The sequence below is a fragment of the Micromys minutus genome, assembly GCF_963924665.1.
Source record: "Micromys minutus genome assembly, chromosome: 26".
NCBI classification, from domain to species: domain Eukaryota; kingdom Metazoa; phylum Chordata; class Mammalia; order Rodentia; family Muridae; genus Micromys; species Micromys minutus.
The window spans coordinates 15421567-15449032 of record NC_137961.1 but is presented as its reverse complement, the minus strand read 5'-3'; the positions used below and the strand labels follow the sequence as shown (position 1 = coordinate 15449032).

Here is a 27466-nt window from a genome sequence, read left to right as displayed (position 1 = left end):
ACGATCATAAGGTCTGAAGAATTAGACTTCTCACCCACTATATGAGAATGTTATGTGATGTGCATATGAGTAAATGTCCTTATGCATGTTAAAATGTCTGCATATTTATATACACTATACATAGGTATATATACTTTGTGAGTTATGTGTCTATTTGTGCCTCAGTGTTTTTTTTTTTAATTTAGGGAAATGAGATTAGTAATAGTGCCCATTTCATAGATTTTCTGAAAATTGAATGAGTTAATATAGTTCCCAGTATATGACAATCTGGTATAAATGTTAAATCTTAATATAGTTTGTTATTCACTCTAATTTCCTTGCGCAAAGCCCTTAGACTTCTTCCTAGTATGTGGCTACTGTATGTATGGAAGGAGGATTTAATTCACCATACATACAACCAAGGACCCCAACCCGTGTGCTCCATTTGACATGATCTCGCTTGCTCTGTCTACATAAGCCAGACATGCCATAAGCATATGAATTTTCCTAAAAAGTAAAACTCATGCAGATGCATGCAGGAATATTGAGCTGGGTTAAACCAAAGAATGTAGCGAAGTGTTCAGAGCTTTGGTGAGTAAGGTCTCTCTCTCTCTCTCTCTCTCTCTCTCTCTCTCTCTCTCTCTCTCTCTCTCTCTCTCTCTCTTTTGTTGATATTTTCTTTTTTAAAAGATTTATTTATTTTATGTATTCGTATAATGTTGCCATTCTTTCAGACAGACCAGAAGAGAGCATCGGATCCCATCACAGTTGTGAGCCACCAGGTGGTTGCTGGGAATTAAATTCAGGACCTCTGGAAGAATAGTCAGTACTCTTAACCATCTCTCCAGCCCAGAGAGTAAGGTCTCTTGTGATGTGTGTCTGTACACTGTAGATATGTTCCAGTGGATAGCTCAAAATCCATAGTCACACCTGGTTAAAGTTGTCAGGTCACTAAACAAAATGGATAGACACCAAAGTGAGAGCAGTTTTTGGGGAAGATAGGGGATGTACAATGGTTGCAGGGGTGGGAGTGGCCAGTTCGCATGTACACATGTATGAAACTGAATAAGAACAAATGTTAGCTAAAGAGGAAACCAGAAAAGATTTTAGTCTTGGATGAGGAGGAATTGGGGAGGAATGGGATTGTTAGCATGATCAAGGAGTGAGCCCTGAATGTTTCCTTCTCAGGCTCATACATGAGCGAACATGCTCTGGTTCTAGGAGAAACACAGAAACCCATATTTGAATCTCACTCTCTCCTTCTGCACAGACCAAATTTATTACAGGATTTTCTTCTTGGGCAAGTTTATGAGATGTCACTTCCCATTACCACGATTATGAAAAATTTAACAAGTTTAATTTCCTCACCTGTTTTATTCCGCTCTGGCCTCAGACCTGGTTTGTCCAAATGCAGAAGGACCCTCAGGTGATCACTGTGAATGAAAATATCACTCCATGTTTACCCTTCTCCTTCTGATTCACTCATTCTCAGTTTTTGGCTGCATTTGTGCCTTGATATTTGGGACAGGACAGGAAGAAAGTTGTTTCACACCTCTAGTGGGTATCTCACCAAAGCGTCTTGTTAGCAACACAACGAGACAAGTGTTCTGCCATGTAAAAGGAAGATTTGGCTGATTTTGTTTGGGTAGAGAAACCTGATTTTCAGAAATGTAATTTTTCACAGAGGGTTGTATTTCCTGACTTATTCTAGAAACTTGGTCAAAACAAACAAATGAGTCACCATAGCTTGTGCATAAATACTAGGGAATCAATATTATGAAAAGGTTTTTAAGAAAAACATTTTAATTTTGTGATTCACATGAATGCATATTCTGGTAGGGAAAAAGATTATTTACGCCTATAAGTTTTGATGTTATATATTTCTTTGAAAGAGGTTTAAAGAAATCAAATTTATTATAACTGATTTATGACAAAGAGTCAAGGTTTTGCAAAGATAATGCCATCTTTACCTTGTATTGTTTGACTTTAGGAAACTCAATGGCTGTGGAAAAAATGTCATCAGTAGGTAGAGTTTCAAAATGGGTTCCTTTTTTGTTGCCACTAAATAAGAGCGACTCAGACTGAGTGTGGTGGTTTTTTCTGACCACAGTTTTTCTTCCCTCCACTCCACAAACTTCCAGTATCCCCTGGATCCACTTCTCTGTTTCCTTTCAGAAAGAGCAGGCTTCCCAGGAATATTATCTGAGCAGGGTATAATAAGATGGAATAAGACCAGGCACAACCCTTTCTACCAAGGCTGGATGAACAACCCAGTAGGAAGAAAAGGGTCCCAAGGGCAGGCAAAAGAGTCAAAGACAAACTCACTCTTACTGTTAGAAGTCCTACAAGAACACCAAGCTACATAAACCATAATATATATGCAGAGTACCTAGAGATCAGACCTATGCAGGCTTTTTAAATTATCATTAGTCATAAATATGAGTAATTTATTATTATTATATATGATATATTATCATTATTATAATATATACTATGTTACATATGATATATGATAATTCACACATATATGTATATGTATGTATGCATATATATATATATATATATATATATATATATATATATATATATATATATATATAATTTATCATTATTAGTCTCCATGGGCCCCTTTGAGCCCTGCTTAGTTGATTCTGTGGATTGTGTTCTCATGGTGTCCTTGGTCCCTGTAGCTCCTACAATTCTTTCTCCCCTCTTTTGACAAGTTCCGCAAGCTCTTCCTAATGTTTGACTGTGGGTCTCTGCATCTGCTCCTATCAATTGCTGACTGAAGTCTCTCTGATGACAGTTGGGCCAGGCACCAATCTATGAGTATAGTAGGATATCATTAGAAATAATTCTATTGACTTTTTTCCCTGGTAGGGTTTGGTTTTCTCTTAGATCTCTGGGCTATCCAGCCTTTGGTTCCTGGACATCCAGGCAGTGTCAGGGATGGGCTCCCTCTCATAGTGGGGGCCTCAAGTTGGACTAGCCACATGAAAGTGCAAATCAAAACTACTTTGATATTTCATTTTATATTGGTCAGAAAGACTAAAAACCACAAGTGACATCTCTTGCTTGTGAGGATGTGGAGCAAGGAAAACACTTCTCCACTGTTGGTGGGAGTGCAAACTTGTACAGCCACTGTGGACATCAACATGATGGTTGCTCAGAAAACTGGAAATTGATCTATCTCAAGACCTAGTTAGACCACTCTATATACCTAAAGGACTATCACAAGAGCACTTGATCAACTATATTCATCACAACTTTATTCATAGCAGTCAATCACTAGATGTCCTTCAATCAAAGAACAGATAAAGAAAGTGTGGCACATTTACACAATGGAGTATCATCCATCCAGCTTTCAAAAGACAAATGAAAACTGTAGACAGAACCCAGACCCAGAAAGACAAACATGGTATGTATTCACTTATATGTAGATATCAGCTGTAAAGTAAAGGCTAATCATGCTACCATCCACAGACCCAGAGAGGCTAAGTAACAAGGAGGGATGTATTGGTTATGCTTAGTTCTCTCTAGAAGTGGGAAATACAAAAAATTTTGCTGGTGGACTGGGGGCAGGTGGCAGGAACATGAGGGATTAAATAGGAAAGGAATGGAGACTGGGGGAGATGACTAGAATCCAGCAACATTCGGGGAGAGGGCAATGTGGAAACCTAATGCAGTGGAAACTCCCTGGAATCAATGGGAGTGACCCTAGAGAAGACTCCTAGTAATGGGGTATATGGAGTCTGAATGAGCCATCTTCTATAACCAGGCAAGGTTTCCAGTGGTGGTACTAGAACACCAATGCAGCCACAAAACTGTGACCTACAGTTTGTCCTTTGGGTACTCTGTGTTAGGAAAGTAGTGGCACATTGACTCGTGTCTTTGTCTCACACTCAGGAGGCTGAGTCATGAGGGTTGCTGAGAATTTCACCCTGTAGTATAAGATTCTCTCTCAGCACCCTCCTTTCCAAACCAGAGAGCTATTTATTTATATGTTGGTATCCTCACATGCTACACATATACTCTATAACTGAACTATACCCTCAAACCCCATAGTATTTATTTCTAAATGAAAGAATTATATTTTGGTCCAGACTCCCATTTTAGGATACTGGTATTAGGTATAGGTATTAGGCAAGCAAAAAATAATAAAATTTCCCCATTTACTTCATGGACAAGGGAATCTTCTGACTGAAAAGTGAGCATGTTGAAATATGACCTTAAGATCAGACCTCTCCAACCTCCTTGGGTTTCCAGGAAAACCTGCGACTGTTTATTTCACTGATGAAACTCTGACATGGAATTTAATGAGACAACTGGCGAAGATATGCTGCTCTGGGGTGTTACGGCTGATTAAACTTGAGCCACCAGGAACATCATCTCAGGGCCATGTGTTCATTTTCTCAGCTCTTGTTCTTGTTTCTCTGCCATTATTTCATAAGCTTGGTCACTAAGGGTCCCTCCTGTGCCCTTTAAACTTCATCCATAACCCAATGTGAATGGATGAACCAGTGTGCCCCAGGACTTTAGGTAAAGATTCACCCAAAATGTTTAGGGTTTTAGTCCCTGGGAGCTCCGTGGGTTTTTAACAGGCTGCATATATGTGTATTTATGTAAAGTTAGCATCTTAGGCCAAATTTATTTCAACTTTGATTACCTCATTTATCTTTTGTGAATCTTTAACTCTTTGGACTTCAGTTTTTCTTAACTATAAAATTTTTGTTGTGATGCCTTATGCATTTGTTATGGGGACAAAAAACACATGAGTTTTTGCTGTCATGAGTTATTAATAGTAATGAAAGATATGCTCCACTCTTCACTCGAGGAGGAAAGAATATCTCTCATTATAATTAATATCATTTGTCAGTCTAATGAGAAAAATGTAGATTATCTTTTTTACTCAGATAATAAGAAGCTTACAAGATAGAAATAAATCGATTTCTCCTTTAACAAAATGCAATACAGTGAACACTTGCTTAAAACCAAATTTTAGGCACTTATAGGAATTACTATGCTCCTTTGAGGGAATGATTTTGATATGATTTTGTAATTTGCCTTCATAGAAAGGTAGAACTACGTAGGGAGGGAGTTGGGCATTCATGGAATAGGGTGAATCTCTGGGGCTAGTTTTAACCAGGAACAGATAATATGAGGAAGACAAATCCAAGAAGACTAGGTGTAGGTTACAGCTAAAGCATCTCACATGTTTTCTAGTGAAATATGCAGATTCCATATGAGGAAACAGAAGGGCTCCAAATGCTCACTGTGCTTGAGTCTTGCTTGTATGGCTAAGTTGACTTAAATCCCGCAATCCTCCTGTCTCTACCACAATTAGTCTAGTGCTGGGGTTAGAGAACTATGTAGATATGCCAAGATTTTATATTAAAATATATTTTTAAAAATAATTCTTTGAGAATTTCATACACTTTATTTTAATCACATTTCTCCTTAACTTCTTCCAGATCGATCTCTATGACCTCACCCAATTTCATCACCAACATGTCCTCTTTTTTATTCTTTCTTTTCTTTAAATAACTTATTGAGCCCAATTTGTGCTGCTCATATACTCCTGGGTATGGGGCCATCTGTTGGAGCACGGTTAACCCTCCAGGATATACACCCTAAGAAAACTGACCTCTCCTTTTTGAAGCCATCAACTACCCATAACTCCTCAGTTAGGGATGGGGGGTTGAGACCCCTTCTTTCTCCATGGTAAAATGTTAACTGGTTTGATCTTGATCTTGTGCAGGTCTTGCTCATGCAACCATAGTGTATGATCCTGTCATGTCAAGAAGACTTTCCAAACATTCTTTTGTTATAGTTGTTGATCCTTGTGTGTGTGTGTGTGTGTGTGTGTGTGTGTGTGTGTGATAGAGATGAACAATTAGTGACTGAGCACTCCAGTGATACCTAGTCTCTGTAGTTGGATCAGTTGTGAGTTTCTGTGCTACCATCCACTGAAGGAAGGTACTTCTCTGAAGAGGTCTGAGCGCTGCTCTGATTTATGGGTATTGAGATTAGCATTTAGAGGACTGTTTGTTGCTGTGCCCATTTCAATGCTGGAGATCTGAGCTCAGGTCTTTATCCTTGCACAGCTAGCTCTCTTATTCACTGAACCACCTCGCTAGCCTCAGAAACCTCAGTGTCTGGCCCAGCTGGCAACAGGGTAAGAGAATTCTCAGGAGTCAAACATAAAGCAAAAGCCTAAAGCCTGAGAGAAAAGCCTTTGACTGCTCACAGGTCATTGGTAAATTTGTGGGAATCCAGGGATTAACTTTGAATGGTCTCACAGGAATAGGGAACAAATCTGAGTGGCGATGTATTGCAGGGAGCCAGATCAAAGACCTCCTGATGAAACCAAGGCCTTACCCAACCAAAAGGTCCCAGTTGCACTGAACTGCAAAGGAGGGAGAAATTCTGCTTCACAAAGAAAAGGCATTTATTATTACTTCAGCTGCAGGCAGAGGTCAACATAAACTTGTTGGGATAAAAGGGTTAATATTGTTGCCAAGTGGGGAGATACAAGTCTTTGAAAGAACTTTTAACTTTAGGCCTCCGAACTCCTTCTATAAAAGTGTATCCATGGTAGACTACATATCAAAATACCCCAGAAGCAAGAGAACAGGAATCATGGCTGAGAATCAGGAGAAACATACTGAAGTAGAATGAAATATCCAGAGACTTAGAGAGCCCAGTTAAGAAATACAGAGTAGGAAATGAACACTTGCTTTTTTTTTTTTTTAAAAAAAAAAAAAAACAACTTTTTTTTTTCTTTTGTGAGCTTGAACTTAAACATTAAGGACTTGATGTGGATGCATGCCTACCATGGATGCATGCCTACCATGGATGCATGTCTACCATGGATGCTTGTCTTCCATGGATGCATGTCTACCATGGATGCTTGTCTACCATGGATGCATGCCTACCATGGATGCATGCCTACCATGGATGCATGCCTACCATGGATGCATGTCTACCATGGATGCATGTCTACCATGAATGCATGTCTACCATAGATGCATGCCTACCATAGATGCATGCCTACCATGGATGCATGCCTACCATGGATGCATGTCTACCATGGATGCATGTCTACCATGGATGCTTGTCTACCATGGATGCATGTCTATCATGGATGCATGCCTACCATGCAGTACTCAGGAGACGGAGGCAGGGGAACAATTATTATTTCAATACTACTCTAGGCTACTCAGAAAGATCTTGCTTAAAACAAAAGAAAAGAGAGGCTGAAGAGATGCTTGCTTGGTCAAGTGCTTGCTGTGCATGGGTAAAGAGATAAACTGGACTCCTGAGCACTTGTGAAAAACTGGGTGTGGTGTAAGAGTTAGTGCTGCAGACGCATAGGGTAGTGGATGCAGAAAAGTACTGGCCAGCCAGTCATTCTGAGCCTTGACTTCTGGGTACAGAGAAAGACCCTATCTCAGTAAATGAAATGGGGAGCTATAAGGAATACAATCAACATTGACTTCTGGCTTAAACATACAATACACTCATGTGTATGCATAAACATGTGAAAATAAGACATCTGTCTGTCTGTTTGTCTGTCCAAACCACACACAAGTAAAATTAAATTAAAAACAGTATTAAAGGCTATAGAAAATGTGAGTATAGCTAAGAGACACTTGGTAATGATAAACCATATTTTAAAAAAATATAGACTTGAAAAAAACTGAAAAAAGAACTCACTGGATTTAAATAAGTTAGTGGGCAACTTTGGAAGACCTTTCACAAATTAAACAAAAGACAAGAAAAGACTGTGTGCATAGTTTACTTTGATAAATTGAAAACCTCAGCTGGGTTTAGTGGTTCAGGCCTTAGTCTCAGCATTGGGAAGGTGGGCAAGAGGAACTGTGGTCAGGGTCAACCTTGGCTATAAAGTGGGTTCCAGGCCAGCGTGAGTTACAGGAATCTAAGAGTGAAACTAATACTTGGATGAAATGTACAGAACCCTGCAGAAAGGTAATAAATTCAATCTAACACAAAGGGTAACAAAAATGTGAAGTCTCATTATCACTATGTAAACTGAGTCAGTGGTCAAGAAATTCTTATAAAGACAATGTTAGGTTTAAATAATTTCATATGAAAGTTTCACCAAATGGATTAAAATTGTGTAAGAGATCACTCCTCAAGTTTTTCTTATAAATTGAAAAGGAGATGGTATTCTCCAAATTACCTTTATGAGGCTATTAACCCTTATTATCCAAGGCTGGCAATCATTATAAGCAAAGATCAATATAGGCAAATCTCAGTTGTTGCTGTGGACACAAAAGTTCTAAAATAGATAATATTTAAATTAAGCCCCAAATATATACATTATTCCTGTTTCAGTTCCTAGTTATAGCATTTGCTCAATACCAAGAAATTACTATATGAGCAAATTGAATTGGAAAATAGTCATCTTAACAAATATACTGTAAAATAATTAAGACCCAATTCTAGTCATACTAAAAATAACCCTTAGTGCCTTAGTCAGGAATTCTACTTCTGCACAAAACATCACAACCAAGAAACAAGTTGGGGAGGAAAGGGTTTATTCAGCTTACACTTTCTACATCGCTGTTCATCACCAGAGGAAGTCAGGACTGGAACTCAAGCAGGTCAGCAATCAGGAGCTGATGCAGAGGCCATGGAGGGATGTTACTTACTAACTTGCTTCCCCTGGCTTGCTCAGCCTGCTTTCTTATAGAACCCAGGTCTACCAGCCCAGGGATGGCACCACCCACCATGGGCTGGGCCCTCCCGCCTTGATCACTAGTTAAGAAAATACCTTACAGCTGGATTTCATGGAGGCATTTCCCCAACTGAGGCTCCTTTCTCTGTGATAACCCCAGCTTGTGTCAAGTTGACACAAAACCGGCTAGTACGCTTAGGAAATTTATTAAAACAAGTCTTCTAGTCCATTGATTTCCAGTTAGTCTGTAACTTCTTTGGTGTCCCTTAACTGTGCCCAGTAGAGAAGCAACACATTACCGAAAGTCTTTTGCTATGTCCTTTCCCTCCCCTCCTGCACTTTCTGCACATTTCGGAGACATTGCACTATTTGCCGTCCTCTTCAGAGTTCCTTGTCTTAAAACCTTCCACTATCCACACAAGGGCATTTTCTATCATTCTTCAGCTCAGTGTCTTTTGTTCAGTGGATCATACACATTTTCTCAGATTTTGGCCTCACTGAAGTTTAATGCTCCTCCCCCCTTTTGTGACCCTTCTTAGATTCTATGGGAAACAATAGAACAGCACCTTTCAAAGACTCACTCCACTGCCAAGCAAAACCACTGATTTACACCAACAGGTAAACAGGGACTTTAAAAATCTTCATTTGACATTTGTTTTTTTTTTTTTATAACAACTCTCAGACAAAAGTTGCCTCATATACTTTCTCAGAGCTTCTTTGGGGCTTCTTCCTTCCATCTCATGTGGGATCCTCTGGTACCCACCATGTCCCTTCCCCCCTTGCTACTTCACACACCTGCTACTCCCCAGGCTAACATCCTCTCCACCACAGCCTTATTTGAGAAACCCTCTGTGTGGAGCCAGTTGGTGTAGAAATTGCAGGTGACTCCGTTTCAGCAGTTTGGATGGCCTGAGAAGAATTATTGCTTCCTTTGCCTTGTGGCTCTGGTAAGTGCCCAAGAGGTGTAGTCAAAAAATCAACAAATTAGTAATCCAGCAGGCCCAACTCCAGCTGTTTAACATGGTCCAACTCAAATGTCACATCCTCGGTGATGCCTTCTCTGACCTCCTGGCGCTCCTGTTACAGTTTCCTGGGGCCTTCTGAGCTTCTGGAGCCGGTTGGTTAGGCTACCAGAGTGGTACTGACCATTCACTGCTGGAAAATGTATGGTAGATGACCAGAGTGTAGACTCTCATAGAGGGCAATCTGGGTATGCTACGTTCTCAGGCTTAAGACTTGGGGTGATTAAATGCCCATTCTGGGCCTCAATTTCCTTCATTGTAAGAGAGACTGTGTGGTTATAGAAAGCAGAGTAGAAAATGCATAGGCTGCTTAGTCTTGTTTCCAGCAAATGCTTAACAAACTCAGTTTCCTTTATCTTCCCACTTTGATATGGACCTGTGTCTCCCACTAGACTAGGAACTTTTCTAGCTCCCATCCCTAGCGCAGACCCAAATACAGGTAGGTGGTCAATACATGTGTGTTGGATGTTGGGTGAAAGGACTGAGACTTGGCATGGCTAACCTTATTGGCGTGTGAAGGCCTCTGTTTTTGGTCTGTTCTATTCTTTTGTTCGAGTCTTTTATTGGAGCGTGATGGAGGGGATGCAGGGCGATTTAAACTCATAACATGTTATTCATACACCGAAGAATTTCCTGTTTCTTGGAATGTTCTAAGTTCCACACTGAAAGACTATATTATCTTGTTGGGAAAAAAAACTGAACAAGAACTTAGAGATATTGGAAGCATTTAGGAAGATTACAATTGAAGTGCTCCAAAGGGCTGGCCCTGCACTACCAAGGCAGAGTCAATACCAAGGTTTCTTGGCCTTCTGTAGAAAATCATATGCCTTTGGCTGAAGAGAAAGAAAGAGGGTAACTTGGCAAGCATTAAACTTTAAAGTGTTTTCAGTGTGTGGATTAATTCCAAGTGACCACACTGAGCTTCAAGTTAATATTTTATGTGAATTATTCCCTGGTGTACTTGCTGCATGTGGTGTAACCAAGATAGGTTGATGGAAATACCCTTGGAAGACATCAGTTACACAGATTCCCCACGTTGATGACTTGTGAATACTTTGCACTCATTGGCCATGTTTTGCTGATTACATATACCAGCTTCTAGGCCAGAGCTTTCCTGTCAAGTCAGGCATCATAAGCCTGGTCTAGTTTCAGTATTGGAGAGTCCAGTAAGAGCAAGATGGACAAAGTCTGCCACCTGGGAGCAGAATTATGTTTTAATGTGTCTTTTTAGTTACACTTAGTTTTGGCTTTCTTAGCTTTCAGCTTATCTATCAGTGATTTCCACCTAAGGCATTTAATATATTCCCTTACGCCGTTGAAAGTTTGCGCTGAGTGCTTACCTTGTGAACCTATGATGTGGTCAGAGAGCTATACAAGCCTTGGGTCTGGATGTTCTAGCAATGAGCCTAGAGATGCGCAGATTTTTCCATTCACATGGCAATGCTTAGTGGTGGAGCTCAGTGCTCATGCCATCTCGAGATTTCATTGTCTACCATGTTAACTCACTAATTCCCCACCTCATGCTTACCCTGATGGAGAGTCCTATCTTCAGGCCAGGCTACTGTGGAAACAAACACACAAACTAGACTTTTTGTAAGGTGACCATATTCATACTTGGTTCTGAGAGTCTTCCTATCACTTTAAATTCTTTACATTCTGATAAAATGTGCTTCTTCTTCGTAGAACAAAAAAAAAGTCACAGACTCTGAAGTTCAGATGCTTTTATAGTTCAAATTTTGTTTATTTTTATTGATTCTTACTCCACATTTTAATAGAGAGGTCATTTTGAAAGTCTATTCTATTTGGTAAAGGGTTCTGTATAGTCAAGTACCATTCAGTTGGATTACATTTGCAGATTGAGTCCATAATCTTATTTTTCTTTTTAGTTAGTTTTAAAGCTAGCATCCAGAATAGTGGACTTTATTACAGAATTTCTCGGGAAGAATTATACGTCCTTTTTATTTGTCCCTTGCCCACATTTTCTCTTTCCATGTCCCTTCCTCTTCTCTGTCTATTCCTCCCCCAAGGTAGACCTCCTTTCTTTTCTCATGTCACACGTACACTCCCCTCCATTCTTCACCTTAAGGTCTCTTTCTCCCTGTGTTGGAGTTTCAGGGCCGCTTGACATTAGCCAGTGTCATTTTGGAAGAGAGAACCTCTATTGAGAAAATGCCTCCTGCCCCCTCCAGAGTGGCTGGCAGTTGATGATTGGTGACTGATGTGGGAGAGTCCAGCTCAGTGTGGGCAGTGCCATCTCTGGACTGTGGTTCTGGGTATAAAAGAAAGCAGGCTGTGTAAGCCAGAGGAAACAACTCAGTACACAGCACCCTTTCAGAACTTCTACATCAGTGCCTGACTCTAGGGTCCTGCTTTATTTGATTTCCTGCCTGCCCTGACTTATCTCAGTATTGAATGTGACCTGAGAGTGAATTGTAGGCTGAAATAAAGCCTTGCCTCCACAAGTTGCTTTGGTCATGGTGTTTTATCAAAATACAAACTATAACTAAGACTTTCATCTCATAATCTCACACACACACACACACACACACACACACACACACACACACACACACACACACACACCCCTTAAATATCTTTTCATGTATTAGAATCTGGCTTATTTCACTCAACACAGTGATTTCCCGTTCTATTCATGTTCTCCAAATGTTGTGATTGCACTTCTGTTGTGGTTGAATAAACTTTTAGTGTGTATTTTATCCATTCCTCTGTTGATAGGCTCCAGGCTGGTTCTCGCCCCTTGCTGTTGTGAACAGTGCAGCCACAAATGTGGATGTACACGTATTTCTGTTGTGCACTGACTTAAAGTCCTTTGAATATATTCTCAAGAGTGGTGTGATTGGCTCATGTGGTAATTTTATTTATACTGATTTTCTTGTGTCTGTACATCTTTGTCTTCCTACCAGCAGTATTTAACGATTTCTCCCTGCACCCCTCCCATCTAACCTCAGCACATATTACCTTTTGTTTTCTTGACTGAAAGGAGATAGGATCTAAATGCAGTCTTTACTTGTATTTCTTTTGATGGCTAAGTTTATTGGCCCCTTATACTTCTTTTGAGAATTATCTATTCAGCTCATTAGCTCCTTTATACAGTAATTTATTAAACTTATAAATTAGTATGTTTGGTATTTAATGTTTACAGTTCTTTATATATTCTAGATTTTTTCTCTTTCTGATATATAGTTCATAAAACATTTTCTCTTTTCGTGTATTTTGTCTTTTTAGTTTGTTTCTTTAGTTGTTCAGAAGTTTTAAATGTGTGTGTGTGTGTGTGTGTGTGCACATACACACATGTTTGCATGTGTGCATGCATGGATGTACTAATGTGCCCATGTGGGGGTCAGAAGACAACTTATGGGAATTAGTTCTTTTCTTGAACCACTTGGGTCTCATGGATTGAACTCAGGTTATAAAACATCTCACTGACTGTCAAATGAGTAGCTTTAAAAAGCCACACATAAAACCATACATACATACATACATACATACATACATACATATATACATATATACATACATACAAGGAGCCTTTTATGGCATGTTTGTCATGCGCTGCCATATTACAATGCAATAATTACCATGTCTTCCCAACCTCTAGAATCATAGACCAATTAAATATGTATCCTTTATACATGTCTCAGCCCTAGGTCATTTGCTAAAGCAATAGGAAACAGGCCCAAAAAAAAGGCAGTTTAGGGCCCCATATTGCTGAGCTGTTTCTTTACATCATTCCTCTAAGGGTACTTCTTTTTCTCACGAGTACAATTTCTATAAACAAAACCAAGTCCCAAATAAGGCGCTTGGAATTACTGCAAGCAGATGCTCCGGTGGCATGAAGTGGCATCAGGAATTCACAAGTTCCAATTAGTTCATTGTCTATGGCTGCATCAGACAAAAAAAAAAACAAAAAAAACAAAAACAAACAAACAAACAAAAAACAAAAAACAAAAAAAACAAAAAACCAAAAAACCAAAAAAACAACAACAACAACAACAAAAAAAAAACCCTTACAGGATAAATGGGACTGAGGGGAGAAGAGATTAGAATTCATTTCAATACAGAAATTCTGTAACAAAATATACATGCTAGTTGTCTGCCCCATGTGACAAATTGTATAAAATAGAGGCAAATATCAAACTTCCAAAGACCTCTAAGGATATTTCACACTTGTCCCTATCTTTCCTACAGACCCATATCTGCCAACCATGCCCAGCATTGCATTACAATCTTAACCAGTCCTTTTCCTGCTTTTTGTTGCCAGACACATGAATATGTAACTCGAAATTTTAAAGAAAGAGCGAAGCAACTTGCTCTGACATCAGCATCTAACATCTGGGGGAATGGCTGGAGAGAGAAAAGCAATATCTCTTGTCTATGCAACTCAGACATGGCTGCGCTGTATCCTGTAGACACCCGAGGCTGAATTTGCACAGTCACTGCCAGAAAAACTCACCACGCCCACATGTCAAAACAAACATGATATCCAGGGGAGGAGAAATCAAGGTTTCCCTTGTTTCTTTTTTCTTTTTTTTTCACTCTCCAAATCTGAAGAGTCCAGTGAGTTTTAATAACACTTCTAAAATGTCGTGAGAAAAAAAGAAAAAAAAAACAAAAAACTTTACTTTTAGAAAGGTTGAGATCCCGTTTTATGCTGGGGCCCTTGAGGATGGTAAGAGTGCAGGTGTGCCTTGGTTTAAGAAAATGCAAGGAAAAAAAAAAAAAAAAAAAAAAAAAAAAAAAACCACCCAAGCATAGAATACAGACAGCAGGCAGTGGTTATTCACAGTATGACCTTCCCATTTTAACTTAGTCATGAATTTGCATTGGGACCGCAATCCTTAACCTGTGAACGACTGTCTACTTTCAGATTGCTAGTTTGGTAGAGTTGGGGAGATGGTATTGAGAAACTAAGCATTTGAGGATTAAATAAATCTTTTCATTTGAGGAAGGTATATCCAAAACCAAAAAGCCTAGTCAGAGAGAAAGAATAGGTGTAGCAAATATTTATTGCCCTGTTCTACAGCACTCCAGGGATTGGCTGAAGAACTGTGGGAAAGGAAGAGAGGACAGACAGAGGGACATATGTACAGAAATACTGGATTGGCTGGACTGGGCTCTGTGACGGACATGCCTCAGTGTGCCTGAAGTCTGTGTTTGTTATAGATAGCTGAACAGGGATGTGGGCTATTGCCAGAACTGAAGAAGGGGGCGGGGCTATTGTATGCAGCTGACTAAGGAAGCAGGTTTAGTTAATCTCCTGAAGAGCAGTCTCTGTGGGATAGTAGTCTTCAGGCTGTAAACACCCTGAGGGAGAAAGCTAGATGGACATTTTCTGAATACACCATCAGCATTCCTAGGCAGACTCCAGGAAGTCTTTGCCATCCCTCTGAGCCCCACTCAGGGAGGTTTTACTAATTCCATAGGGCTGGGGCATTGGTTCTTGACTTTGTCTTGCTCCCATGAAACAACATGTATTTGCTCAGAATGTCACTCACTTTCTACATGTCCTCCTTTCTTCCTTAGAGATGCAGCAGGAATATTCACTCCTAGTCCAGGGGCAATTCTCAGTAATGCTATATGACAGGCTCCAAGACTGATAAAAAGGAAGATAACAGTCTCTATGTACGACGAAACCAAAACAATGCTTCAACAGGCTAAAGCAGTGTTTCTCAACCTTCCTAATGCTGTGACCCTTTAAAATAGTTCCTCATGTCATGGTGACCCCCAAGCCTAAAATCATTTCATTGCTACTTCATAACTGTAATTCCGCTACTGTTATGAATCATAATGCAAATGCCTGATATGCAAGATATTAGATATATGGACCCCAAAAGGGTTGTGATGCACAGGGCTAAAGGAGAAACAGATCTGATCATAGGCCTTCTGTTTTTCTAGAATGTGCCAAGTGATTGAGCCATATCTATGTTATCATTACTGTGGGTTCTACTAAGGAGGTGGAACTTAATTAATTCCCGTTATCTTTGCTCTTGTTATAAGAAGCTACTGTCACACATGGATTGGTAGTGTGTATGCCATTAAATTCTGTTAAATCACAGGGCTGTAACTCATGCCGGACAGTTGAATAGAACTCACCAGGACTCCAGGTGGTAAGATCAATGTGTCCTTCTCCAAGAGAGGAGTCATTAGTACAGGCATGTATGGGAAGATTTGACCAAGACACTTAACGAGAGTGCATAGGTCATGAAGGCTTCTCTGCGCAGACGCCAGACACTTCAGAATTATAGTCACTGGATTATTTGGGCAGGGCTGCTCAACAATAGGGTAACATTTAAAGCCACCAAGTCTTTTCTCTTGGTTATGTGCTTCTTCCATTAGACTATCCCCAAACCTCTTCTATTGGCCGTTTTGTTGCCTAAAGCATGCTGCAGCCACTGTAAAAGTTACATTTCCCTTTGCCCAGTCTCTGGTCACAGAGGCTATCAGTGCAGGCAGCTGGAAAGGGCCAACTCACTACCCAGCATCTGCTCACTGCATACCCTATTCTGGTCAGCAGGAAGCTACCTTCATCTGTGAGATGCTTTATTTTCCCCACCCAAACCATACATTTAAGCCATTAACTTGTGAAGATATGGCTGCCAATCTCTACATCATCCTTGTCTTGTGTTTTTACACTGGATGAACTGAAATAGGCTCCCCTCTGTTCCTTTATTTTCCTTTCTGCAGTATGTTTTTTCTTTTTTCCCCCCTTTCTCAGCATGCCTGTAACAGGAGTGTTCCTTTCATTGACCAAGAATTCTCTGTAGTTAGGTGTCTCCTGTTCAGATTCCCATTCAGGCTCTACTTTGCGGCACTCTGCAGAGCTCCAAGAACTAATTGAGGTGGTAAGGTAATAAGAGAATGATAGACATATACAGAGGAAAGCTGACATTACATGGCTGCGGTCTGGCTTCTCTGATGGAAAAGCCTTAGCATCCTAGAAGTCCAGTGCATGTATTATATATACTTGAACATGGAGGTGAGGCTATTGTATACAGCTGAACAAGGAGGTGGAATTATTGTATACAGTTGAATAGGGAGGGGGTCATTACAGATAAACGAGGTGAGATTATTATCTATAGATGAATAAGGAGGCAGGTTTAGCTAATCATTGTAGGGGTAGTCTCATAGAGAGAAGCCTTTAGGTCATAAATATCTGGGGGCAGAACTCTCAGGACTTCACTGGATTCTTGCAATTTATGCAGCATAATTTACTTGTCTATAGGACAATCTTATGGGGAGGGAAGGATTTTTTTTTCAGCTGAATTCCCTCTTCAGGGTTACCTTAGCTTATATCAAGAGGCCAAAAAATCAAACTAAACCAAACCAAACCCCTGCCACATAGACAAACCCTATCTTAATGTTTTATCATGTTTTTCTCCTACAAATGCCCTAGATTATCTTACTTTGATATAATTTTATGAATACATAGGTTTACTCTGTGTTCCTTTTAGTAATCTTTTTCAACACTTACACTTAGATTTTTATTAAGTCTGTTCAGCTCCACAAATATAAGGTTCTTTTTTTTTCCCATATTTTTTCAATATGTTTCTTGGCAGGTAAACGGCTGTTCTGTTTTTCAGTGCAACATCTTTGGGACCTTTGTAGAGGGTGGGCATGAAAAAAAATGACACAGTAGATCTAAATGTACTTCTTAATAGGAAGGAGCTATTAGGTCTGTAATAAGTAGTAATGTGTTATTTTAGAAAATATATACAATATTTAAAACTAATGATTAGGGATAGTAAAGGAGATGCAGAAACCACTGTTTTCATTATGCAGATTTTAATATGATTAGGTATTCTTAAATAATTGATTTAATTTGTAAAATATATCTATGAGAATGTTCCATCCAACAGGTATGATACACACATTTTACTAGCTGCTTAAATAATCTGCTCTAAACGATTTCATGTTCTGGATCACAAAGTGAATCTTAAGACGCACAAACTAATTTAAAATAATTTTTTACATCCTGTCAAGACATAATGGAAAGAAAGTAGAAATCAATAGTAAGAGAAACTATACAAATCCTTGAAGACTGGACAATCAAATTTTAGAACAACAAGTTAGTCAGTTGAAGGGCCCGGGAAAAAAAATGTAAAAGCCTCAGGATCAAGTGCAATGACAACACAAGCTACTGGGACCTCAGGGGTTAAGGGAAGAGAGCGGCTAGAGTAAGTACATAGCTGCACATGCTTAAGCTAAAATATTAGAGACATAGCAAATGGTTAACCTCACAATGAACACCAAAGTCTCCAAAAAATGAGAATAACCAAAATTTCTACGAAGAAATGACAAAGTTTAATAAAGACCAGAGCAGGTATTATTTAAGTGGAGATTAGAAGAACAGTTCTCAGAGTCAGTCAGGGATTGGTATTCTGAAACCACAAACATAATCAATAACCCCCTAGTCAGGAAACCAAATGAGACAGAAAAATGCCAAATTAGTACAGTTACAGATGAAAAAAATATAACCTTACAACAAATTTCAATGAATTCTAGAGAATCCTTAGGGAATACTGTGAAAACTTATATTAAAAAAAATCTAAAAAATATAAAAGACATGGTTATATTTCCATGCACACATGACCTACTAAAATTAAATCCAGAGGAAATAAACAGTTTAAACAAGTCCATTGCAAGCAATGAGATCAAAGCAGTAAGAACAATCCCAGGACCAGATGAACTCAGTGCCAAAATCTACTAACCTTTCAGAGGAGAGTTATAATTTGTATTCAATTAACTGTTCCACAAAACAGAAAGGGAAGACTACTGTATTCACTCTACAAAGCCAGAATTACTCTAACATCAAAACCAGGTAAGGGCGTAAAATACCAACAACGAAAACTCTCAATTTCGTTGATGAGAGTATAGATGCAAACATTCTCAGTGGTCATCCTGAATTTTCAGTCAAAGAACATGTTAAGATCAGACGCCATGGACAAGTTTGTTTCTTTCCAAGAATCCAGTATATGCAGATCAATAAACAAAACATCATACATAAACTTAAAATAGACATTCCGTGCTGATCTCAGTAGATACATAAAACAGCCTCAACAAAATTCAACATCATTTTATTTTACAAACCCCAGAATATAATGGCAATATCTGAACATAATAAAGGCTATATATGACACCAAACTCTATATTGATCCAAACCATGGGCAGTGCTATTGGTCACATTATTATATTGAATAGAAAAATCTAGAGAATAGTTTGAAAAGAGGCTCATATGATTGGGAATTCTGGTATCTTGCAGAATGTAAGCTCATATCTGCCATTAATGGGAAAACAAATGCTGTCCTATACAAGTAGGAAGTGATTTAAATCCCAAAGAAAAAAACCAAATATAGTCTTTTCTCTAGGTGAAAGAATGAGTCTATTATGGCTCTAAGGCCCATTCACAAACACAGAGTCATTAGTGACAGTAACAGGAGCTGGATCCATCCGGTCTATATGTTGAAGCAAAGGAACATCGGGAACATAAGACCAATACACATGCTCAGAGGCACTCACTGAAGTTGCACAAGTCAAAGTAGCTAGAAAAGAATCCCTGCCCCCAGGTGGGCAGACTTGGCTTCAGATAATATGGTCAACATCTCCTTTTCCCATTTAGCAGGAAGTTTGCTATCTTTCTGGTGTTTCAGTGGATCCATCTGTAATGACAAATGCATACCCCTTCTGAATTTTCTTTTGGAGTAGTAAAATTTGGCAGGTTAATATAGCTGCTTATGTTCTTCTCCAATAAATCCAGGCAGGTGAGAGTGTACATAAATATAAGTCTATTGCTGGAAGCAATCCTACAACATAAGCAGAATCTGACATGGTATTTAAAGGTTTATGAATTAACAATAGTAGATGAGTTCAGTTCTACTTGCTTTATTAAAGAAAAAGAAATTTTAATAGATGGATGAATATTGGGGCCATGAGTTCCTTCTATATTCTTAGCTGAGCTACTGTGGAATGTTAGAAAGCTTAATGACTTATAGAATCGCAAATTCAGTATCTATGAGAAAATTCCATAGATTACCAGCTGGATAATGATTTTCTATCTTTCCATAGTAATCAGCGTATGAAAACTGAAAAATCCATATATCTCTGTAACTCTCTTAAAATCTGATTGTTAGTTAAGGGTAAGCTAATTCAGCAAGGATCAAATCCATATACCGTTGACATCTGATCCTCTCCTGATTTACTAATTAAGCAAGAAAAGTAAGTTAAACAGCTAGTGTTATATGTGTTATTTGGAATAAATCCATTGCAAAGGCTATAATAGCTATGGAAGAAAATTAGGTGGGGACAATTAGTAATCCATTAAGACATCAAAATGATCATTCACCATGATCAAGAAGGCTTTATCCCTGGGATGCAGGGATGGTTCAAAATATGGACATCTATCAACATAATCCACAATATAAACATACTCAAAGAAAAAAAGAACACAGGATCATCTCACTAGATCCTAGAAAGCATTTGACAAAGTTCAACATCCCTTCATGTTAAAATCTTGGAAAGAGCAGGAATCCAAGGCCCATACCTAAACATAATAAAAGCAATATACAGCAAACCAGTAGCTAACATCAAACAAAATGGGGAGAAACTTGAAGCAATCCCACTAAAATCAGGGACTAGACAAGGATGCCCACTCTCCCCCTACCTATTCAATATAGTATTGGAAGTACTAGCCAGAGCAGTTATACAAGAAAAGGAGGTCAAAGGGATACGAATTGGAAAGAAAGAAGTCAAAATATCACTACTTGAAGATGATATGATAGTATACTTAAGTGACTCCAAAAATTCTACCAGAGAACTCCTACAGCTGAAAAACAACTTCAGCAAAGTGGTAAGATATAAATTTAACTTGAACAAATCAGTAGCCTTCCTTTACACTCAGGATAAACAGGCTGAGAAAGAAATTAGAGAATCAATACCCTTCTCAATAGTCACAAAAGTATAAAATACCTTGCTGTGGCCCTAACCTAGCAAATAAAGTATCTGTGTGACAACAACTTCAAGTCTCTGAAGAAGGAACTTGAAGAAGACCTCAGAAGGTGAAAAGATCTCACATGCTCATGGATTGGAAGAATTAACACAGTAAAACTGGCCATCTTGCCTAAATCAATCTACAGATTCAATGCAATCCCCATCAAAATTCCAACTCAATTGTTCATAGAATTAATAGGAGCAATTTTCAAATTTATTTGGACTAATGAAAAGCTCAGGATAGCAAAAACCATTCTCAACAATAAAAAAACTTCCAGAGGAATCACCATTTCTGACCTCAAGCAGTATTACAAATCCTTTGTGATAAAAACCAAGTGGTATTGCTACAGAGATAAGCAGGTAGACCATTGGAATAGAATTGAAGACCCAGAAATGAATCTTCACACCTACGGTTACTTGAATTTTGACAAAGGATCAAAAACATTCAATGGAAAAAAGACAGCCTCTTCAACAAATGGTGCTGGTTCAACTTGCAGTCAGCATGCAGAGGCATGCAAAACAATCCTTTCTTTTCTCCTTGTACAAAGCTCAAGTCTAAGTGGATCAAAGACCTCCACATAAAATCAGGTACACTGAAACTAATAGAACAGAAAGTAGGAAAGAGCCTTGAACACATGGTCACTGGGGAAATTTTTCTGAACAGAACACCAATGGCTTATGCTCTAAGATCAAGAATCGATAAATGGGACCTCATGAAATTGCAAAGCTTCTGTAAGGCAAAGGACACTGCCCAAAGGACAAAACAGTAACCAACAGATTGGGAAAAGATCTTTACCAATCCTACATCTGATAGAGGGTTAATATTTAAAATATACTAAGAACTGTGAATTAACTAATCCTATTAAAAATGGGGTACAGAGCAAAACTAAGAATTCTCAACTGAAGAACATCGAATGACTGAGAAGCATCTCAGAAATGCTCAACATTCTTAGTCATCAGGGAAATGCAAATCAAAACAATCCTGATCTTCTGCCTTAAACCAGTCAGAATGGCTATGATAAAAAACTCAGGTTACAGCAGATGCTGGAGAAGATGTGGAGAAAAAAACACTCTTCCACTGTTGGTGGGATTGTAAGCTGGTATAACCACTCTGGAAATAAGTCTGGTGGTTCCTCAGAAAATTAGACCTAGTTTTACCTGAGGACCCAGCTATACCATTCCTGGGCATATACCCCAAAGAAGCTCCAACATATAACAAAGACACATGGTCCACTATGTTCATAGCAACCTTATTTATAATAGTCAGAAGCTGAAAAGAACCCAGATGTACTTCAACAGAGGAATGGATAGAGAAAATGTGCATTTACACAATGGAGTACTGCTCAGCTATTAAAAAAACATGAAATTCCTAGGCAAATGGATGGAAGTAGAAGCTATCATCCTGAGTGAGGTAACCCAGTTACAAAAGAACACACATAGTATGCACTCACTGATAAGCAGATACTTGCTGAAAGTGCCCTGAATATCCAAGTAACAATTCACAGACTTCAGGAAGCTCAAAAAGAAGGAAGGCCAGACAGTGATGCTTCAGTCCTTCTTTGAAGGGAGAACAAAATACTAATGGGAGGAAATACAGGGACAAATAGAAGAGCATGGATTAAAGAAAAGATCATTCAGAGACCACCAAACCCTGTCACTATTGCTGATGCCAAGAAGTGCTTACTGGCAGGAGCCTGATATGGATGCCTCCACAGAGGTTCTTCCAGAGGCATACTGGTACAGATGAAGATGCTTGCAGCTCATCAGACTTAGTTTGGGGACTCCGATGTAGCATTTAGAGAAAGTACTGAAGGAGCTGAAAGAGTTTGCAATCCCAGGGGAAGAACAAGAATATCTACCAACAAAACCCTTATGAACTCACAGTGACTAAAACACCAACCATTGAGCACTCATGGAGAGACCCATGGCTCCAGCTACATATGTAGCAGAAGATAGCATTGTCTGGCATCAATGGAAGAAGTGGTCTTTGACCTAGTGAAGCTTACTTTTTCAGTGTAGGGAAATGCAAGTTGCTGAGGTGGGAGTGGGTGGTTGGAAGTGGGAGCATCTTTATGGAAGCAAGTAGAGGGGGAGGGTGGATGGGTAACAGGGGAGGGGAATAGCACTTTAATTGTAAATACAGAGAATATCCAATAAAAACTGATAAAAAAGTGACAGGAGCCTGATATAGCTGTCTCCTGAGAGGCTCTGCCAGATCCTGACAAATCCAGAGATTCATGTTCACATCCAACCACTGAACTGAGAATGGTGCACTGATTGAAAGAGCAGAGAAAGGATTGATGGAGCTGAAGAAGTTTGCAAACTCATAAGAACAACCATACCAACTAACCATAGCTCTCCAGGACTAAACCACTATTCAAAGAGTACACATGAATGGATCCATGGCTCTAGTTCTATATGTAGCAGAGGATAATGGCTTTGTTAGGTACCAATGGGAGAAGAAGCCCCTGGTTCTGCTAAAGCCTGATACTCCAGTGCAGGGGAATTTCAGGATGCAGAGACAGGAGTGGGTGGGCACAGGAGCACCTTCACAGAAGCAGGGGGATTGGGGATGATAGTATAGGGGTTTCATGGAGGGGAAACTGGGAAATAGGATACCATTGGAAATGTACGTAAAATACATCCAATAAATAATGAATATGGAATACTCACAGAAATATGTAAGCTATATGTGAGCCATTTTTCTCTTTACCTGTCAACAAGATCTTCCAAGCTAGAGTTGTTGGGAGGCTGATGGGAAGCATTAGAAGATTTATAGTCTGGTCAACATCCTCTGTAATGAAGCTCACCTTACTCTTACACTGGTATAAACCTCAGTGTGTGGTCAAGACCACTTGGAGGAGTTCAATGTTTTGCTTCTTTCAGGTTAACTTAGGAAGCAGCAAATAACCAGAGTTCCTTATGTTCCTGTGAGTTGGACTAATAAAAATGGTAGCACCGCTATTTAGTGCCAAAGCAGACACACCTAAGGCAACCTATAGACATTCTATGTGTCTTAGTGGAGTGTGAAAATTGCCAATTCTTTATATGTGATTAACCTTGTCTGGAACAAAAGAAAGATGGTAGAAGACTTGGATAATGGAGATACTCAATATTGTGGCTCTGAGAAGATGTATGAGCCCAGGGGCCAGATGAAGTAAGGGCCATCTCATAGGGAGGGATAATGACCAATGACAATAAAGTGACACATACCCCAGCAGAGACATATTGAACAAGTCACCACCTTGGTTAGATTCATGGCATGCTGCTCTGCAAAGCACCAAGGATCCCAATTGCTTCTTTCCCCTACTCTCTCAGAGGGATTTCAGGAGCAAATAGAAGAACTTGATAGGATTTTGGTTTCAAGAAAACCTACTCTCTTTAGCATTAGCAGAGGAGGAGAACAGAATCAATGAGCTTAGAGAAAGGGTGGGACTCTTTTCAGCCAAAACCACAGCACAGGAAGCATCTAGTTAGATGTCAGTGACACCAGCGTTGGCAACACTACAGTCAGAAATGGACAGCAGACACCACTGCAGTCAACTTCCGGCACTCCCAGAATAGTGCTTTGGATGCTAATGCTACGGTCACTGCCAGAATAAATTCTCCAGGGTTCCTCACTTCCTAGTCCTGACTGGATCTCCTGGGTAAGGCTTTTTTCACTAACACTATAGCATGCATCCACTTTTTTTTTTCTACTTGAAAGCTGGTAGGGAGCCCACCTTTGGCTTTGTTCTTGAGGGTCATATCCTTCTACTTTTTACTGTGACATTTACCAACACTCAGAGAATATATCTCAGATATATTTATATGAGACTGATATAGTCAAGAGTGACAGTACCCAGTAATCCTGATTGAGAATTTCTTGAGGCCACCTGATCTACCCAGAACACAGTAGTATTAAATTATTCCACCATAAGGAATGAATGGGAGTTTGAGGTGTAAACACACACACACACACACACACACACACACACACACACACACACACACGGATAAACTTACATTTTCACACTTAAACTTTGGCTCGAAAAAAATTTATACATGCTTCATGCACTTGAATAAATAACACTTTACCCATGGTTATGAATATCCAAGTTCACTACTATAGCTAGCACAGAATGAAATCCAAATCCATCTCTAAACTAAGGAGCTCATGAGCGAGGAAGATGTAACTATTACACAGATATCTGGGAAGGATTAAACCATGAAGATTTTGTCTCAAGCTCTGACCCCTATCTACTACATTGTGATTTATTCTCAAGATACTAAGGCCAGATGGTTGCTTAATTTGTCTCTTTTGGGTCTGATTTGAGAACCAACTCTTCAGTTGTTACCAATTCTCTCTTCTCCCCCAGGAAGAGAGCAAAGGCATGTCTGAAGTGCTACACAACTATTCCAAACACAGTGACAACTTTTAATGCATGTGGCAGAATTCATCTTGGGTCATAGTACACCAGAGGAGCACAATGAGCCAGAAATAAGTAAGGGGCTCTTGGCCTAACTGCCACATTGTATTATACAAACCAACCAAGCTCCTTCTCTTTTCTTAAATCCCTTAGGAATTACAATAAGGATGAGAAGAGAAAGGTTCTTCCAGACAATCATGTCTGCTAGGCTTCACCCAGACTTTACTCTGCAACATCATGAATGTCCATATCTTTAGCTGAGCACTTAGGAGGCAGGAAGTGATAAGATTAGAACTATAGTAGATGTAAGTAAGAAACATATCTGTTTTCCATTAAGAAGATTATCTTCTCTGTTGGGGTTGTTCTATGAGGTCAAGGGGCTGCTAGGGCTGGCTGGTTCATTTCTGACTGGGTGGGCATTGCCCCTCCCAGCTCCTTTCTTGCAGCAGGTGGTCTCTCTTGGCAAGTCTGTCTTTCCCTGAAGAAGTCAGATTGATCAGATGCTTTTGATGGAGACACAATGGGAGAACTAGTGAAGACTCCTTGTTTTCAAAACATTAGAAAGTACAAAGGGTCATTGTGTCCATGCATTTTACAGATGTTCATGGAGGCTAATCCCATGCTGAATTGCAAACTGGATACATTCTATGGTTAAAAAACAAAACAAAACAAAATGCTACCACCACCACATCAATAAACCACAAAACAACAACAAAAATCCTGGAAATACTATTTATCATATAACATGTTTGCCTCTTATTTATGTTGGTCCAACTCTAATGTAGTGCCCACATAGGGTGATCATGAATTGAATACTCTGAAGACAGAAATAAGTGCAAATCTATGTAATCTAATAAGATGAATTTACAGTTGACTATAAGGATACAGTAAAGACTTCAGTCAAAGGCAACTAGTTCCAAATATTAAAATCCTCTTCCCCCCACATCCTCCCTCCTCCCTTCTTTCTATCTTTTGGTAACTTTTAAGCAAATACAAAAGGATATGGAAATTTCCTGTGAAGAGTCACACATCTATCACTTATCTTCAACAACCAGTCACTTCCTTTGTGTATAATTCATAAATCTCATTTTCTCACCCATGTGAAGGCATTTTTTTATTTTTACTAATGTATATGAAAATAGATTTCATTGTAATATTTGCATTCATGTATATACTGCACTTTAACTACATTCCCCTAATCTTCTCTTATTTACCCTCCTCCTACTGTTCCATTTCCTCCACCTAAATCTGGTGTGGGAATTTAAATAAAACTCCAGACATTGTATAATTGTACCCATGATTATTTTACTATATATCATACATAGAAGAGTATCTCTAAGAAGTATCTATATATGTAATGACATTTTCATTGGTTATACAACTAACAATGAATATAAAACACTAGTACTCAATATGATTTGGTTTTTACTTCTTTCAAACTTCCCATATAGTTTTAAGATGTTAAATGAATAATTTACACATCAATGGAGCCACTGACTAACATATAATGAAAATGTAAAGTATAGCTTGAATTAGATAATGTAAAGAAGATAGACATTTCTCTTGGATTTAGGGATCTGACTATTCCAAGGAGCTCCTGGCAGTCATGAGTGTTCCTTCAGCACTGCATATTCAACATGATAAAACCACTTTCATTATCTTGCTTCCAGACCTTCTTAACTTCTTGCTCATGTTGGACAGTGACGTCAACAGTCTTCACGTCTCCAGGGTTCCACACTTCAATACTTTCCTTCATATTCTGTATACCACCAGTTCCGAAGCTGGCTAATTATCCTCTGAAATGTTTTCTATACCCATCTGTTCTCTCCCCCCAAGGAAGGCCAAGTTCTGGGTTAAGGTAAGTAAGATAAACCATATTAAAATTCATTCATATGGGCCATGCTTCCTCTGATACAAACTGAGAGGTGATGTTAGCAGTGCTGAAGGTTTAAGACCCAGAATTGTATCAGGAAAGGCTTCCCATGAGGTGGTTCCAGGGATGAAGATATATGAACATGGTAGACTGAGCCCCAGTCATGAGTAGAAAGCCTCATGCTGGATGCTGGGTGTGCAAGCAAGTAGTTAGTTGACCAGGGGTGGAGAGGGGGAGGAGGAGACTAGGAATGCAGAGTGACATAGAGCTGAGTGAAGAGTAGCCATAGTTGATCCACATAGAATACCAGTGGGAAGCTGGGAACCAGTTGGGCTTCAACTTTACTCAGTACCTTCCCTGTTGTTTAACCAATGATGGAGAATTCATCAGTTTCAAACAAAATCCATTTATTTCCATGCATTTGTAGGTTAGAAAATCCAGGCAGCTTGGCCAATTTTTCCACTCAGGATTTCTAAAG

The 27466-nt window shown here is 39.2% G+C and overlaps 1 pseudogene across 1 annotated transcript in view; it reads right to left on the bottom strand.

Annotated features, from left to right (window-relative positions):
• The window catches only part of LOC308437440 (heat shock protein HSP 90-beta-like), a 107481-nt pseudogene extending 80610 nt beyond the window's left edge, over window positions 1-26871 (bottom strand). Inside the window, exon 1 of the transcript in view lies at window positions 26788-26871. The product of the transcript in view is annotated as a heat shock protein HSP 90-beta-like (transcript). The remainder of the gene's footprint in view (window positions 1-26787) is intronic.
• Window positions 26872-27466: the final 595 nt, after the last annotated feature.